General features: G+C 45.8%; 1 protein-coding gene across 2 annotated transcripts in view; it reads left to right on the top strand.

Moving 5' to 3' along the window:
- Positions 1-5,830: 5,830 nt before the first annotated feature.
- The window catches only part of DGKG (diacylglycerol kinase gamma), a 212,015-nt gene continuing 202,218 nt past the window's right edge, over positions 5,831-15,627 (top strand). For both annotated transcript variants that reach the window (XM_073803991.1, XM_033855609.2), the window contains exon 1: positions 5,831-6,123. The gene's annotated coding sequence lies outside the window, so the exon portion shown is untranslated. The remainder of the gene's footprint in view (positions 6,124-15,627) is intronic.

The raw sequence follows: 15,627 nt of genomic DNA, 5'->3' as shown, positions 1-15,627 counted from the left end.
ATAGAAAGAGTAAGAGGAAAAAGGCAGCTCTCCCTGCCGTGGGAGGAGCCTGACTAGGATACAGAGATGGGTGGGTCCAAGGTGTGTGGGGATGATGAAGCCAGTCAACCTGTGGACCGAGTCCGTGAAGGGCTTACAGGAAGTGTAAGTGGATGAGTTAGCCGGGCCCACTTCATGGAGGACCTCACATGCCATTTTAGGGAATATCAAGGTTATTCTAAAGCAGTAACAACAATAATTCCATTCACTGAGAACTTACTATGTGACTGACACTGTGCTAACTTTTGTTTGCAGCTACTTTAATTTTTTTAATAGATCTTTATTGGAGTATAACTGCTTCACAATACTGTGTTAGTTTCTGTTGCACAACAAAGTGAATCAGCCATATGCATACACATGTCCCCATATCCCCTCCCTCTTGAGCCTCCCTCCCAACCTCCCTATCCCACCCCTTTAGGTCATCGCAAAGCACCGAGCTGATCTCCCTGTGCTATGCTGTGTGAATTTTTTAATAGATAATTTCTTCTAAACCCTGTAAAAACTTATGCATAGTAAGTATTATCATGTCCATCTTATAGATGAGGAATCTGAGGCCTTGAAGGCTTTTAAGCAGAGGGAGGGCTCTGGGGTGTCTGCCTTCAGAAAGTAATTCTGGCAGCAGGGCGGGAGAACGGATGAGAGAAGGGCCAGCCCTTAGGGGCCCCCTTAATTTCTAACGTATTGTGACATTTTGTCCCTCTAAACTGGTTAACAAGAGATAAAGAAGTGACCAGTATTTTTAAAAATGGACTGATTCTCTCAAAAGTTTTGTGAGTTGGACAGGCTTTGAAGCACATGGTCATTTATGGAACTGGAAGCTTTTCCTCCCTGTGGCTCTTCCCAGGGGTCCCCAGAAAAGCTTCCCCTTTAGGGACAGCAGTGAAGAATTCCACAGCAGTGTAGAATTCCACAGCAGTGTCTCCTGACCAGACATAGCAGAAAACAGATCCAGAGTGATGTGAGTGAACCAAAATTAGCCTCTTTACAAGCTCATTAAAGCATGAAGTTAAGCATCCATTGCCCAAAATACAACAGGAAGGCAACAGGCTTTTCTCTCTCTCTCTGTCCCTACTTCCTCACACTTCCCTTCCCTTCCTCCCACCGGGCCTCCCTCAACAGGCAACAATCAAAGCAGGATCTTGGATGGGTGGGTGTCTCCTTCCTTTTCAAATAAACCCAATCAAAGTTCCTGAGAAATCCACTGTAACATTGCATAATTCTAGGCAGGGGGCAGATTTGCAGCCTGTTAGTCTAAAGTCCGCCAGCTCCTTTATTAAGTTTTCATGTTAAAATATTGCTATCCTTAGGGGCATGGAGACAGTTACTGACCCAAATTGTTGCTTCCTAAGAAGCAGACCAGTGAGTAAGTAATATAATTGGGCTTTTTTTTTTTAAAGACAGACTGTCTTAGGGGAACAGACCATCTTTAATAACTATACATTTTTTGCATAGCAATTCTAAATATACAAAGCATTTTCACATATGCTTCTTCATTTAATCATTACCCTATCCAGCGGTACAGGTATTGCTAGTTCCATTTTACAGAAGAGGAAACTGAGGCTTAGAGACACAGACCCAGGTCTTCCAATTCCATCTAAATGGTGTGTTTATTACTCTTAACCTCATGGCTTCTCTCTTGTGCTTTCCCCCCAAGTTTATCAGTTGTTATTGTGGTTATTTTTCAAGCTAGCCTTGTGGAGGTGGTCCACCCCGGTTATGAGCCAGTACTTAAAAGTTGTTCAGTTGACAGTACTTAACATAGTAGCAGAGCCAGAAAGGGTTGTAGAGACCGTTTCCAACCTCCTTATTTTACTAATAAGAAACCCGAGGCCCATAGAGGGGGTTGCCCTGCCTACATTCCCAGGGCTGGATTCACTTACCCTGTTCTTGGCAAAACTGTGACCAGGAGCCGAGCCTCCTACTTCTTCTGTCCCCATCCACAGCCTCACAATTTCTTTCAAGCACAACCTTTACAACCAAAGCAAAGAGGAAAGCTAAAGTTAGGACTTTAATATCCGTTCCCATCTTCTACCTATTTGATAAAATGGAAAGATCCTACTAATTATGAAATCATGAAATACTGGGTGGAAGGCAACTTGGAGATAATCTAGTGTAAGTTTCTGGTTTTGCAGGTGAGAAAAGTTAGGCCCAGAAAAATGAAGCAAACTGATCCCCCCAAGCAGGGTCTTGACTGAAGTCAGGTCGCCTGGTCCCTAGTCACTGACCCCACCTCTGTGACCTCAGCTATGGGCAGCATCACGCACAGTTCCCCCAGCTTGTCAGAGACAGTCCACCTTAAAGCTTTCCAGACACAGGTACCTGACGCAGCCCCAGCTTTGCCTTGGCAATAGAGATCAGGCATCAGCTGCTGGCTTGGATGATGTGTTCCCAGAGCAACATGGCAAGTGTGAGCTGCCAACATTGAAGTCTCAGGGAATGTAAAGTGTTGAGCCAGTGAAACATCCAAAAATGCCCTGTCTCTCAGAAACAAGGGTGACTCATCAGAGTGCTTGGCCACCAATGGGAACAGCATTAGAGTGGCCACGGAGGCTAAAGCCCACGCTCAGAAGCCTCCAGCCCTTTCCTCGCGTTCTCCTCTCCAACCTGGACCCAACACAGCCTCCACTGGGAAGCCCAGAACTTCCCCCTCCCTGAAACCCTCCGGGACTCTTCAAGTTCGGAGGAGGTCTCCCTTCTCACGCCCTGAGAATCTGCTCTATACAACTCGACACTTAATTTTATACTGTCTTTCATTGCTTCTTAATTGTTTTGAGTGTTTGTTTTATAGCCGCCATGGGTTGCAAATGCTCTGGGGGGAGGAAGTAAGCTTCCTCCTCTGTACCCTGCAATGCATCTCCCAGTGTCACCCAAGAGCAGAGGTGTGCTCAGGCTCACAGCTACTCCTGCTTCAGACTGTTTCCACTTTACCTGTATTTGCACTTACAGCAAATGCTCAATAAATCCTCACTCGTTTCACTGGGGCTCCAGCCTTTTCAAAGACAGAGTTCAGCAGCCAGGGCTTCTGTCAGTGCATGCCAAACCTCTGTGCAAACTAGAGAAAAGGCAGGACACTGGCTCTGCCACGCTGCACAGCTGGCATGGTGGGGCCTGGGCTTCAGCCCCTCACTGGGCGCCCTGTTGCAGTGAGCCACCTGCACCCCTGGGCTCTCACGGACGCAGCAACACGACATCTCTGCCGCCTGACCCTCCTCGGCTCTCCATTCTGACAGGAAGCCCTTACCCAGGGAAGCTGGCATCAGAGGCTTCCCAGCCCCTTCCCTGTCAAAACCAAACGAGAACAACAAAAAGCGCATATCTTCCATAGTTCCTCGATACTCATAGCCTGAAGTCTACACGGCTGGCAGGGCACTTAGGGACCCTCTACAACAGGGTCCCAACTTCCTTTCTTCTACTGTAAGGCCCAGAAATCACCCTGAGTCGTCCTCCTTCTGTGCTTTCGCTTTCCCTCAGCCTAGGTTTTCCTGTCTTGCTGATCTGTGTGTCAGATCCCTACTCTCCTCTCACATCCCATCCCAAACCTCACCTCCCCCATGAAGTCTCAATCAACATAAATGTTCTCCATGCCTCTCCCTACCTCCAGCCCCCTGCCTTCCGCATTGCTTCAACCTCTTGCACAACCCTTTTCCCACATGTTATTTGCATGTAACCCAGTGGCCAGCTGTCTTTAAGTCCTCTGCCCACACAGGCTTCTCTGTACTCACCCTACATCAACCCAGATGCTGAACTCAACACCACCCTGAGTTCCCCAAAGGAATCCGCTCACAAATTGGGGAACAGATGCCTTCACAAATGCCTTATCTCACAGGAAGGGTAGAGAGCAGGAACCTCGTAGCGAGCCCCCTCTCCCCTAGCAAACTGCTTACTGATCTTTGCAAGCATCCCTGTTCTCCAAATCCTTGCTTGGCAGCCCTGTTCTGGACGTTTCTCTCTCGTTACTCTTCCTCAGCGCACTCCCAGCCAAGTGTCTGCATTCTGTCTCTGTCTTTCCCATTCCTCCCACCCAACTTATTTCCTTCCTGTTCAAATAGGCAGAATAACTCCATGTTGCCCCAACCCCTACCTGCAAGCATGCATCCCCATATCCACCATAATGCCCGGCCAAATACAAGCTCTCTCTCAGTTTCCCCTTCTTTGGAAGGAGGCAGGATTAGACAGAACAAAACTGTTTTCTTGTGACGTGTGGATAAGCGTGTTTCCCTCCAGAGAATGTGGTTCAGAAGGCGAGGAGTTTGTCTTCTACATCCATCCAACCTAGCACAGTGAAAATGCATACAGTAAGCTTGAGACCAGCCTTCTCTTCTATCAGGGACAGGGACAGCTCTAAGCCCATTCTGTCTCTTGCTTCCTCTTTCTTCCCAAGGAAGGCCCAGGACTAGAGTCAGGGGAGAGTGCTGGAAGACACAGGAGGAGCTTAACAGATAGTCAAGAAATGAATGAGTCAGTGAGTGAAAGGAAAACAAGAAAAGATAAAAGAACTTTGAGAGCACCCTCACCAGGATTATTTCAGTCCAGCTGAAGGGAACTTTAAGAACCAAGCCAGGATGATAGATAGATAGATGACAGGTGAATGGCGGGATGAAGTATGAACATGAGGTCCTTGGTATTGGCACTGCCTTCACTATGCTCTGCAACCTTTGGGAAATCTCTGAGCCTCAATTTCTCATGTGTCCCTTCATCCTGCCTGCAGATGGCCCAATATGGACACTGACCGTCAGGGTCCTCGGGGCTGTTTGACATTCATGTTTGAGGCTTCTTCCCCAAGTGCCCAGACACCCAGGGCCCCCTGGCGCCTCTGCATCCGCCGAAAGCTTTTCTTGGCTGCAGTCCTGAGCCGGGGACCTTTACTGCCTGCTGGCGGAAAAGAATTCTCAGTTGTGGAAACTGGTAAACTTTACGTATTTTACAGATGAGAGACCAAACTCCGGATGACTCTAAATGTGGTGTGAAATGGACAGAAGTCACCCTGCTGCTGTGACATGCCTGAGATAGTGTCATCACCACCACTGTCACCCCATACAGACCTGCACGTCATGGAAAGAGTGGTGCCTTGGCCAATGTTGGCCCTCATCACTTACCCCTCACTCCCAGCCCCTTTTCTGTGCTTTTCTACATTTTAAAAGTAAGAAGAGGTCTATTTGCTGTGCAGGAAAACAGCCCATGGTCACCTAAAAGCAAAGGAGAAAGGGAATTAACCCTCAGTCCTGAGACCTGATCCAGCGATCAGAGCCCAGCTCCGGGGAGCGGCGGCGGTTGCCACTATACCTGCGGAGGGAGAAAGCTTTTCAGATTGAACAGCCACCAATCCCCAGCCTCCAAAAAAGGTCCCTGGGCAGGGGCAGTGATTTGAATGCTAGAGACAGTGCCTAGGGAATGGAGCGAATTTGTTGACTTTTAATTTTTTGATTTTTCTTTGACTTGGTCGAGATAGTGAGGCAGCCTAGGCCCTGGCTGAGATGTGGGTATTTGTCAAACCATTGTCCCTGTCCCCTGAGTCAGCGGGCCTTTGGCCTCTCCCTGCGGAGCCCACCACTGCTGCATCCTCTCCAAACCACTCAGCCTCTAACTCTTCCTCCCAAACCGAAGCGCTACCCGTGAGAAGTGCTCGAACTACCAAAGGGGCGCGGGCTCTCACGGAGCCCACCCGCATTCACGCGTGTGTGCGCGCGCGCGCGCGCGGGGGTGTGGCGCGTGTGCGCGCGCACGCGGTTGTGTGGCGGGGGGCGGGCTCTGCGCCCGCAAGCAGGGCTCAGCTCTGAGCGTGGCATCCTGACTTGCCCGCCGCGAGGGGCAGGGCGCCGCAGTGCCGTAGTAGCGGGCAGCCGAGACGCACCGCTCAGGAGCCGCGGGTACCGGAGCGGGCAGAGACCCCGGCGCTGCCTAACCCTCTCCGGGCCGCCCGAGCTCCAACCCCCTCCCCGGGAGGGCTGCGCGGGCCGCAAGACGCCCAGACGCCAGCCTCGGTCCCCTTTCAGTCTCTCGGTTCATCTTTCCTCCCAAGTAAGGGAATAAGCCCCAAGGAAGGAGCGCTCCGGAGAACCGCGCAACAAAGTGTTGCATGCTGAGGTAAGACCGTGGCCGGCGCGGTGGAGGGGGGCTCGGGCTGGGGGCGCGGGTTGCAGCAACTTGGAAAAGGGGAGCAAAGCGGGAGCCGGTCCCGTGGCCAGGGGACGGAGCTGCAGACAAGGCCTCGGCGCGCCCCCCCCGCCCCCGACGATGCCACCTGCCACACAGCCCCTGCCGGAGGAGATGCCCCGCTGGCAGGGTGAGGGCACGGGGAGTCGCCCGGGGTGGCGCACCGGCTTCCTCTTCGACTGGGAGGACCTTCCGAACCTTAAAGGTGTGCGGGCGGGAGGCGTCCTGGCTCCACGCAGTTCGCTGAAGCAACTGGTCAGATTTCGCCCCTTCTAGTATTCAGTTCGCGCTCCAGGGTGCACAAGGGCGGCAAAGAGCGGGGACACTTTTTCTAACGTCTGGCCGCCAAAGCGTCTGACCGTCCCGCGGGGTTCCAGGACTTTGGGGGACTCCACAAAGCCCCCGAGCTAGGGGTCGTAAAGGGAAGCTGAAGCGAACGCGGAGACCTTGACAAATAGTAGCTACGGAAGGAGAGGAGGGTCAGGGAGAGAACGTCGGGTTGACCTGTTTAGTCTCGGACTCACAATATGTGTGTTCCTGTGTGTGCGTGCATCTAGTATCACCTGTGGGGCTTTCGAAAACTCCACCAGTGCACTCATCCTGCACATTCAGTGATTTTCTTCCTCTAGACGAGTAGGCTAGAATTTGGGGAGGGGGCTGTGGAGTTCGAAAAAGCCCTACAGGTGATTCTGATGAGCTGTCCCCATCCGTGCCATCACTGCAGCGGGAAGCACGAGACCGGAGCCAGGAGGCAGCTCCCAGGTGTGAGCGATCCAGGTGCGGGACTCAGACCTTCCCGCATCCTCCCTCTTTCCCCGCGGTGAGGCAGGAGGGTCTGCAGCAGCGCGCCGTGATTTGTGGCTGCGCCGCAGTGGCGCGCAGTAGAGCTGCGAACCCGCGGGCACGCTCGCAGGCGGGCGCTGGGCGGCTGTCTCCTCCGGCTTCATTAGCATACGATGACCTCGCTGTCCGGAAGAGGGCCTGGGAGGGCCGTTTGTTCTTCTTTCATTTCGGGACTTGGGGGAACGCACCTTGGTTTGGGAGGTGTGGACCAGGGGGAGTCGCTGATGAGGGGCAGCGGTCAGGACACAGGGCTGGGAACTGACCCTCCGGTTCGAAAGGGGGAGACGACGTCGCTATTTCGGTGCCTGGGATTTTTTGTTTAAAAAACAGCTCTCAGAGTCGCTTACTGGAGCACAGGGCATCCCTCGTTGTCAGCGAAGGGTATTAGATCATAGGGGGCAAGTGTCATCACTATTTGGACACACACACACACACACACACACACACACAGAATTTACCTTTGTGCTTTATGCCCCTCTCATTCCAGGACTGTGTCCTAACGTGGGAAGGGACTTAGTCTTCTTAAAAAGGGCTGTACTTGCCTCCTTTCCGAAGGTAAATGATACTCATGAAATACAGCGTCTGCCACTAAGCTAACTTCCCTGCTGTACCTCCCATCCAAGTCTTTTCTTTACGGATCACCCTTAACGTTTGTGAATAGCACTGTAGGCGTTATTACAAGCATTTTTCTGGGAGGGGTGTGGGAGTAGGGAGCAAGTGGATGAGTCTTTGCCACCTTACAATCTCATGTCAGTGTTTGGTTCAGATCAACCCAGACATGGGGAGAAAATGATAAACAATCAGAGCGTCTTGGAACCTAGACTTTCAGAGGTAGGAGAAACTACTGAGGACATCTGTTCCAGCTCTCCCTCAAATCTCGCAGAGCACCTGCAGCAGGTAGGGGAGGATCCCGCCAACCTTGCACTCCCAGAGGTCCCAGCTGTGCTCGAGAGGCTCTGCTCAGGAAAGTACCCATAAAGCAGCAGCTCTTCCCTCTACTGCTGATCCCCAGAGGGGAGGCTGCCCCTACCGTTTTTGTTGTGGTAAAACTCTTTTCTTAAAAAAAATATCTTATTGTATTGCAACACTATGATATACCTTTTCAGTGTAAAGGTAATTCGTGTTGAAGGTAGGAAATGTGGGACGTTGAAAAGTGTGCAAAGAATCAAACCACCCACAATTGCACACAAATCAGATTAGTGTGTAAAATATGTAAATGGCATAACGTCCCACTTCTCCACACAAATAATTAGAACAGCCCTCCCTCCTAGGAAGGTACATCACTATCAGAGCCAAATTCAGCCAGCCCAGCCAATCGGTAACAGCTTCTTCACATACTGGCCATTTTCGAAGAAGTGTTTGTTTACACCAGGTATTAGAATTCCACTACCACACCACAGAGGGAGTTGATACCTTTTCATATGTAACAGAGTTCACCTGCCTCACTTCCCTTCCCACCCCAGCCGCTCAAGGCTAGTGACTGTGGATCATGCAGTAAAAAATAAAGTGATACGTATCATCCAAAAAAATGTCCTCAGGTGAAAAAACTGTGGCCGCAGAAGAGAAACTGAATTAGGCAATACGAAAGGGGACATTCTGTGGTAGAGAATTCTCCAGGCAATGGACTGGGTGCTCTATGTGCGTTTCTCTTTGGATGAACCTTTGTTCTGCTCAGATTGGTTGGTCTCAGAAATGCACCTGAAAGCTGTCTAGAGTTGTGCAATGTATTTCCACATGTGACTGTTAGCATTTTCACTTAATTCATTAAAATTAAATAAAAATAAGATTTCAGTTTCTCAGTCACACTAGTCACATTGCTAGCACTTAAATGCCACATATGGCTTCTGGCTGCCATATTGGAGAAGGCACGTATAGAACATTTCTATCATTGCAGAAAGTTCTACTGGACAGTGCTGGTTAGATTGTAAGCTTGGTGCAGGCAGAGGTGTGAATTTTGTCTTCCACAGTATCCCCTGCAACCAACACATTGCCTGGCCAGAGGAGGACGAAGGGGAGGAGGAGGGACGGTGGTAGTAAATGTAGGGTAACATTAGCTATACCATTTATTGGGCACCTACTTTGTGCCCCTCACTGTGCTGTATTTTGTGCATGCGTTGTCTTACTTCAGACTCAAATCACTACAAGCCTGGTGGTAACCTTATTTCACAGACAAGGAAACTGAGTCTCAGGAAGTTTAAGTAAGTGGTTGTAAAGCTAGTAGTAGAGAGGCTGAGTTTTAACTCAGGCCCTTATGATTTCAAAGCCTATTTTCCCAGGGCTTTTGCTTTGCCACCTCAGTAAATATCACGTGTGATAATGTGAATTGTCATCATCTTGGCTTCCCAGGAAGTCAGAGAAGGGGTTCTCTTGAAGGCTTCCCAAGGGAAATATTGGTATTATTTGCAATGTTAATAGCATTTCAAGAGTGTAAAATTTTGCTTGGGGGCTCAAGAGATTTTGTCCTTGGATGGGTGTGACGTCAGGAGAAAGGAACCCACCCATAGTGTGGTCTGACCAGAGGGCCAAAACCTAGGAGAGCGGGCCAGCCAACCACCACCCCCTGTGCTTCTCCACAGGGAGGCGGATCGTCAGCCCGGGAGAGAAGTACTGGCTTGGTTAGGATCTCACCACCAACTATGGGCATAACCTGGCTCCTGACTCCCTGGCAAGTGCCCTTCCCACTGCACCATCCTGCCCCATAGGCCACTGGCTCCAGTGTTGTCCTATCATTATCACTGTTGCCCCATTTTCCCCTAATTTCTTTATTCTTAATGAATAAAACACAGCATTTCAAGGGATGCTTAATCAGCACCAAGTACAGTGAGTTTATCACTTCCTTTTTTGTACATCTCATGTTTCTCTTAAAACCCTGTCAGGTTGAACTAGCAGTCTATACAAGTAACATCTGTTGAGGTTAGTATCGGCTGAAAAAACCCAGCTGTCTTTTAAACTTACTCTTGAACTGTATCCCCTGCCTGCCACCCCCTTCCCCTTCCATGCTTGTACAGAAGCTACCTGGGGCTCAAATACAGAGCCCTTGCATTTATTCCCAGTTTTATCTTGTTTAATTCAGTCTGTCTTGCCAGCTTGCCCAGATATTTCTGGCTTTGATTCTGCTATCCAGCATATATACTGTCCCTTCCAGCTGGCTTCCTGTTGTCCCCAAACCTGATGACCTCTTCAACTAAGTCATCAATAAAAAGTGATGAATATTACAGCATTCTGAGACATTGCACTATATGCTCCTGAAAGACAATGTTAATTCAATAAGTAAATAGCACTTTTTAAGAAAATTTATTTAACTTCTTGTACTATCACTAAATCCATAATTCTTCATCTTTTTCAAAAGATTATCAGAGGAATTATATCAAACGTTTTGATAAAGTCCAGATACTCTTTATCACTGGTATTTCCCTGATCTCCCTGCCTAATAATGTTGTCAAAGAAGCAATTTTGTTACTTTGACATAAACTACTAGCAGTTAACCCACTTTGATTTCTCAGGATCACAACTTCACTCCTAAAAGCTCATTCCACATCCTGTTCTGCAGTGTTTCCTGGGATTAACATCAACACCTCAAGTTAAGACATTTTTATAAGTTATTTTTCCCATTTTAAAAAAGTAAAATTGTCTTTGCCATGAGGGTGATGGTGATAGTGATGATCGTGATGATGATGATGATGGTGGTGGTAGTGGTGACAGTAGTGGTGGTGGGTGGTGATGGTGGTTCATGATAATGATGATGGTGGTGGTGGTGGTGGTAATAATGGTGATGGTAGTAGTGGCTTTCTTATTCTATGATTCTGAACAGATTAAGGAGAGTGGTTCCGTGATCTCAATTGCATGATGTCTTGGCACCCTGGAATATATTCAGTAAGGCCAAAAGATTGTATGAATTTGAGGCAGATCTAAGAGTCTCTAGCGTCACGGAAAAATGAGATCAGAGAAGGAGCCAAGGAAGCAATGGGTCCCAGGCCTTCCTATTCAAAATGAGGAATCCTGCATCTAAAGGGGAAGGGCCCTGCGTGGGCTCACGCCTCCAGGACAGACCAAGGTCTCACCATTCTTCCCCATTGCTTTGTCCAGGGCATACTCTTTCCATCTCTGATTCTGAAGAAGCCTAATGCTTTGTTTCCTGCAGAAATGTTCTTTTATTCTCTTGGAATTAACCTCTTAATCATTGATGGTTTTCATTGATGTCTCAGTGAAAATTAAAGATTCTTTCCTGGTATCATGATTTAAAAGGAGAAGCAAGCTTATTTTCCAACTGGGAAATGGGTGGAACTGGGTAGAACAGAGACAGAAACAGATAATCATGCAGCATTACCTTTAGATGAGAGTCAGAGGCGGGTTACCTCCCCAGCCTGGGAAGGTATTGGACCAAGAAAGTCAGGTAATACTCTCTGGAGTAGATGGGCTTCAGCTGAAATCCAAAGGCTGGCTAAAGGTTAAGTGAAGATATGAGTATAGGTAATACATTCTAGTTAGAGGGAACAGTGTAAAGCAAGGCTCAGAGGCAGCTCTTGTCTCCAGTGTTGCTGGAGCAAAAACTGTGCATTGACAAATGATGGGAGATGAGTCTAGAGATGTGGACAGGAGAGTCTTGTCTCCCAAGTTAAAGAGTGTGGATCGTTTCTCATAGACAGTGAGGGGCCACCAAGAAATGTTAGGTGGAAACTGACATGATCAGATTTTAACATTAGAGCAGCCCCTCTAGCTGCAGTGTCGGGAGGGTAGAAGACAGGAAGCAGGGCTGCCCATTGGGAGGCTTTTTTTGGAAGTTAGGAACTATGAGGGCTGGACAAGCTAGTACGGATGGAGGAAGGGACAGGATCAGGAAAGAACTGGTAATTAGGTGAATCTGAAGGTAGTGAGGAGGGCAGAGGAACCTAGCAATTCCCAGGCTTCTGCCTTGTGCATCTGGGAGGATAGTGGTTCCATCCACCAAGAGGATCAAGGAGCAGGAGTGAGGTTATTGATGAGTTCAGTTTGGGGCCTGCTAAATTTGCAATGTTGGTGAGAGATGCAGATGGAGAGGTAGTTGATAGATGAGCTATGTGGCTGGAGACCCAACACTGGGGAGGCATAAGTCTAAGTGGTAGGTGAAACCACAAGAGCCAACAAGATCATAGGAGAGTCAATTTTCATTTATCTTGATACATGTACTGCCAGTATGTGGAAGATCCGTATCAAGGAGATTCATGCCTTTTTAACAAAGGGAGGAGACTTTTCACAGCATTTAGAGTCTGGGCTTGACAGGCAACCTGTGCCAATAGCCATCTGCTGACCCAGCTAGACCAGTGCCCACTTCTGCCAGGTGAGTGGTCAAGCATGGGGGTTTTTACAGAAACTCTTGTATTCCTCTTCCATATTAGAGCCTCACAGATTTGTCAACATGGGCCTTTTCTCTAGACCAGTGGTTCTCAATGCTGGTTAAACATTAAAATCATCTGGGGAGCTTTGCAAAAATACCAGTTGTGGGTCCCAATCCAGGAGATGCTAATTTAATTGTTCTGGGGTTAAGAACCAGAGCAGAGTTAAGAACCATTGCTGAACAAGAAGTTCCCTCAGTGATTTATCAAATTACAGGGTTTTTAATTCTTAACCTCCTCTGGAAAATCTCCTATGACTCCGTTACAATTTCTCTAAAAATCACTTTAACATGTCAGAACCTACACTGGACGCTGCACTCCATCTGTGGTCTTGGGCGTACTGTCCCTGTCTTTGCATTCAACATGTATTTCTCCCTCGTGCCTGCAAGGCTCATGGGAAACTTTGTCAAATATCCTGTGCTTAAAACCTCTGTCTACCACATTCTCTGAGTTACATAACTAATAGACTTGTCAAAAAGACTTAGGAATCACCTGCTATGACTTTTGAGTGAAACTTGGTTAGTTCCAAAGTATCCTTGCTTTCTCTTCTAAGTGCTCACAAGGCAGCACTCAACCCAGCAGTTCTTGAATGAATTTTTATTTACATTCCAATTACTTGGAGACTTTCCCCTCAGAGATTCTGATTTTGAAGTGTGGGGTAGGAGCCCAGAATTTCACTGGGCATTTCTAAGTTAAGGTGGCAGGGACTGCAAAGAGTGGGAGAAGATATTTGCAAATCACATATCTGAAAGGGGATTGATAGTCAGAATATATAGAGAATTCCCCAAACTCAACAACAATAAAACAAACAATCCAATTCAAAAATGGGCAAAGGATTTAAAAAACATTTCTCCAAAGAAGATGTTCAAATGGCCGGTAAGCACATGAAAAGATAATCAGTATCACTGATCATTAAGAAAAGGCAAATCAAAGTCATAATGAGATAACACTTCATATCCATTAGCATATCTATTATCAAAAAACCCCACAAAAAACAGAAAATAACAAATGTTACTGAGGCTATAGAGAAATTGAAACCCTTGTGTATTGTTGGTGTGATTGTAAAATGGTGCAACCACTATGGAAAACAGAATCTCAGTTCCTCAAAAAATTAAAAATAGAATACCATATGATCCAGCAATTCCACTTCTGGTCATATACTCAAAAGAATTGAAAGCAAGTATATGAAAACATACTTGCGTACCCACGATCACAGCAGCATCATTCACAATAGACAAAAGGTGGAAGTAACCCGGGTGTCCATTGATGAATAGACAGATAAACAAAATGTGACATATGCATAAAACGAAATATTATTCAGGCTTAAAACAGAAGGAAGTTCTGACACATGCTATAACATGGATGAACCTTGAAGACGTTACGCTAAGTGAAATCAGCCAGGCACAAAAGGACAAATACCGTGATTCCATTCATATGAGGTATTTAGAACAGTCACATTCATAAAGACAGAAAGTAGAATGTTAGTTGCTAGGGGCTGGGGGTGGGAAGGGAAGAATGGGGTGTTATCATTTCGTCGTACAGAGCTTCAGTTTTGCAACATGAAAAACGTTCTGTGGATGGATGGTGGTGATGGTAGCACAACAATGTGAATATACTTAATGCCGCTGAACTGTAAACTTAAAAATGGTTAAAATGGTTAATTTTATGTTATGGATGTTTTACCACCATTTATAAAAGTAAATATATATATATATTTTAAGTGGCAGGGACTGTAGGAGTACTAGACAGGTAGGTGATGGAAAACAAATCTCAATCATGTAACTGCCGCCTCGGACAGGTCTTGGCCAGCACACATGGTGATGGGCCGTGGGACTCACTTTCAATCAACACGTGGTGGAAGTTTATGAAAACAGTATTTAGTAGTTCAAAAGAAAGGAGATATATAAGAATGCAAAACTAATGTCTCCCTATAAAATAGGCACTAAAATAAAAGAGAGAAACCTTTAAACAAAATCTCCAAGCTGTATATACAGAGATTTAAGAGGATATAGCAGGAACTATCAAAAGGGAGCAATGTGAGATTAGGGAAATTGACCTCTTTTAAAATGAAAAATATTTTGCAGAATTCAAATCATACAATGGGAGCATGAACATTAGAACAATGCAGAAAACCAACAATGAATGTAAATTCTCATAGTACTGATAGAAAATACATAAAGAAATGACATAATGAGTGAAAAAATGGAGGCTAGAATTCAACACATTAAATATAAAAATGCAGAATTTTTTAGGAGAAAGGGAAATGGAAGATAAGTTATAATAAAAAATATAGAAAAATATTTTCCTGATTTCATTTCAAAGTAGTTCATTGTTTACCAGAGAAAATTAAAGCAATATTCTGATGAAAGTTAATTGTTTATATGAATAAAAAAAATCTGTTGTTATACTATCAGAAAAAAATATTATATTAAAAAAAAAAAGCATGTGCCAGACATTCTGTAACACTAAATGTCAGAAGAAAGTTGATGTATGGCTGTCAGATTTTGTGGTAATAAAATTACGACCCAGAATTCTGTATTCAGTAATTTGTGAAGAAAAAGAAAAGATAATTTCAGACAAAAAAAAAGTACCCAGACAGTAGACCACTAAAATCCTTAACCGAAAAAAAGTATTTACTCCAAATACTCTGATCAACAAGAAAATTAATGAACATTAAAGTTTGAGAATGGAGAAGATGAGATATAGAAGGTATGAGGTGAAAAATGAAACCAGTCAAACACTGACTTAATGTTTAAATGTTGTTAATGTGGTTACGAAACAATGCAACTCTCAAAAATCATTCTTAATAAAAAAATACATAAGAAATTTAATAATAATATCTGGGTCTAAAAACTCAGATTACTCCAGAAAAAAAAAAAACAACCAAAAACCCTTAGAGGGCTAACTTCCTCATTTAGTATCATGGGCAACATGAATATTGTTTCATTGTTGACATAGATGGAAAAATATAAGTTAAAAAATTTTTTAAATAAGAGAGTAGCTGAATATAAACTAGAAGTGCCGTGTTTAACTTCAAAATTAGGAGGAAGATTTGGCACATTAGCACCAAGGTTAAAAATTACTACAGCATATAGCAAGGAAACATTAAAAAAAAGTATAAAATAAGATGATAGAAGTGAGGTCAAACATATTATTACATTAAGTACGAATGGTTTAATCATTTTTATTAAAAGATGAAGAAACATGGATTGGGCAAAAA

The sequence above is a fragment of the Tursiops truncatus genome, chromosome 4 (genome assembly GCF_011762595.2).
Source record: "Tursiops truncatus isolate mTurTru1 chromosome 4, mTurTru1.mat.Y, whole genome shotgun sequence".
Taxonomy (NCBI): Eukaryota; Metazoa; Chordata; class Mammalia; order Artiodactyla; family Delphinidae; genus Tursiops; species Tursiops truncatus.
Note: the sequence above shows the minus strand (reverse complement) of the source record. Positions and strands in the feature narration are given on the sequence as shown.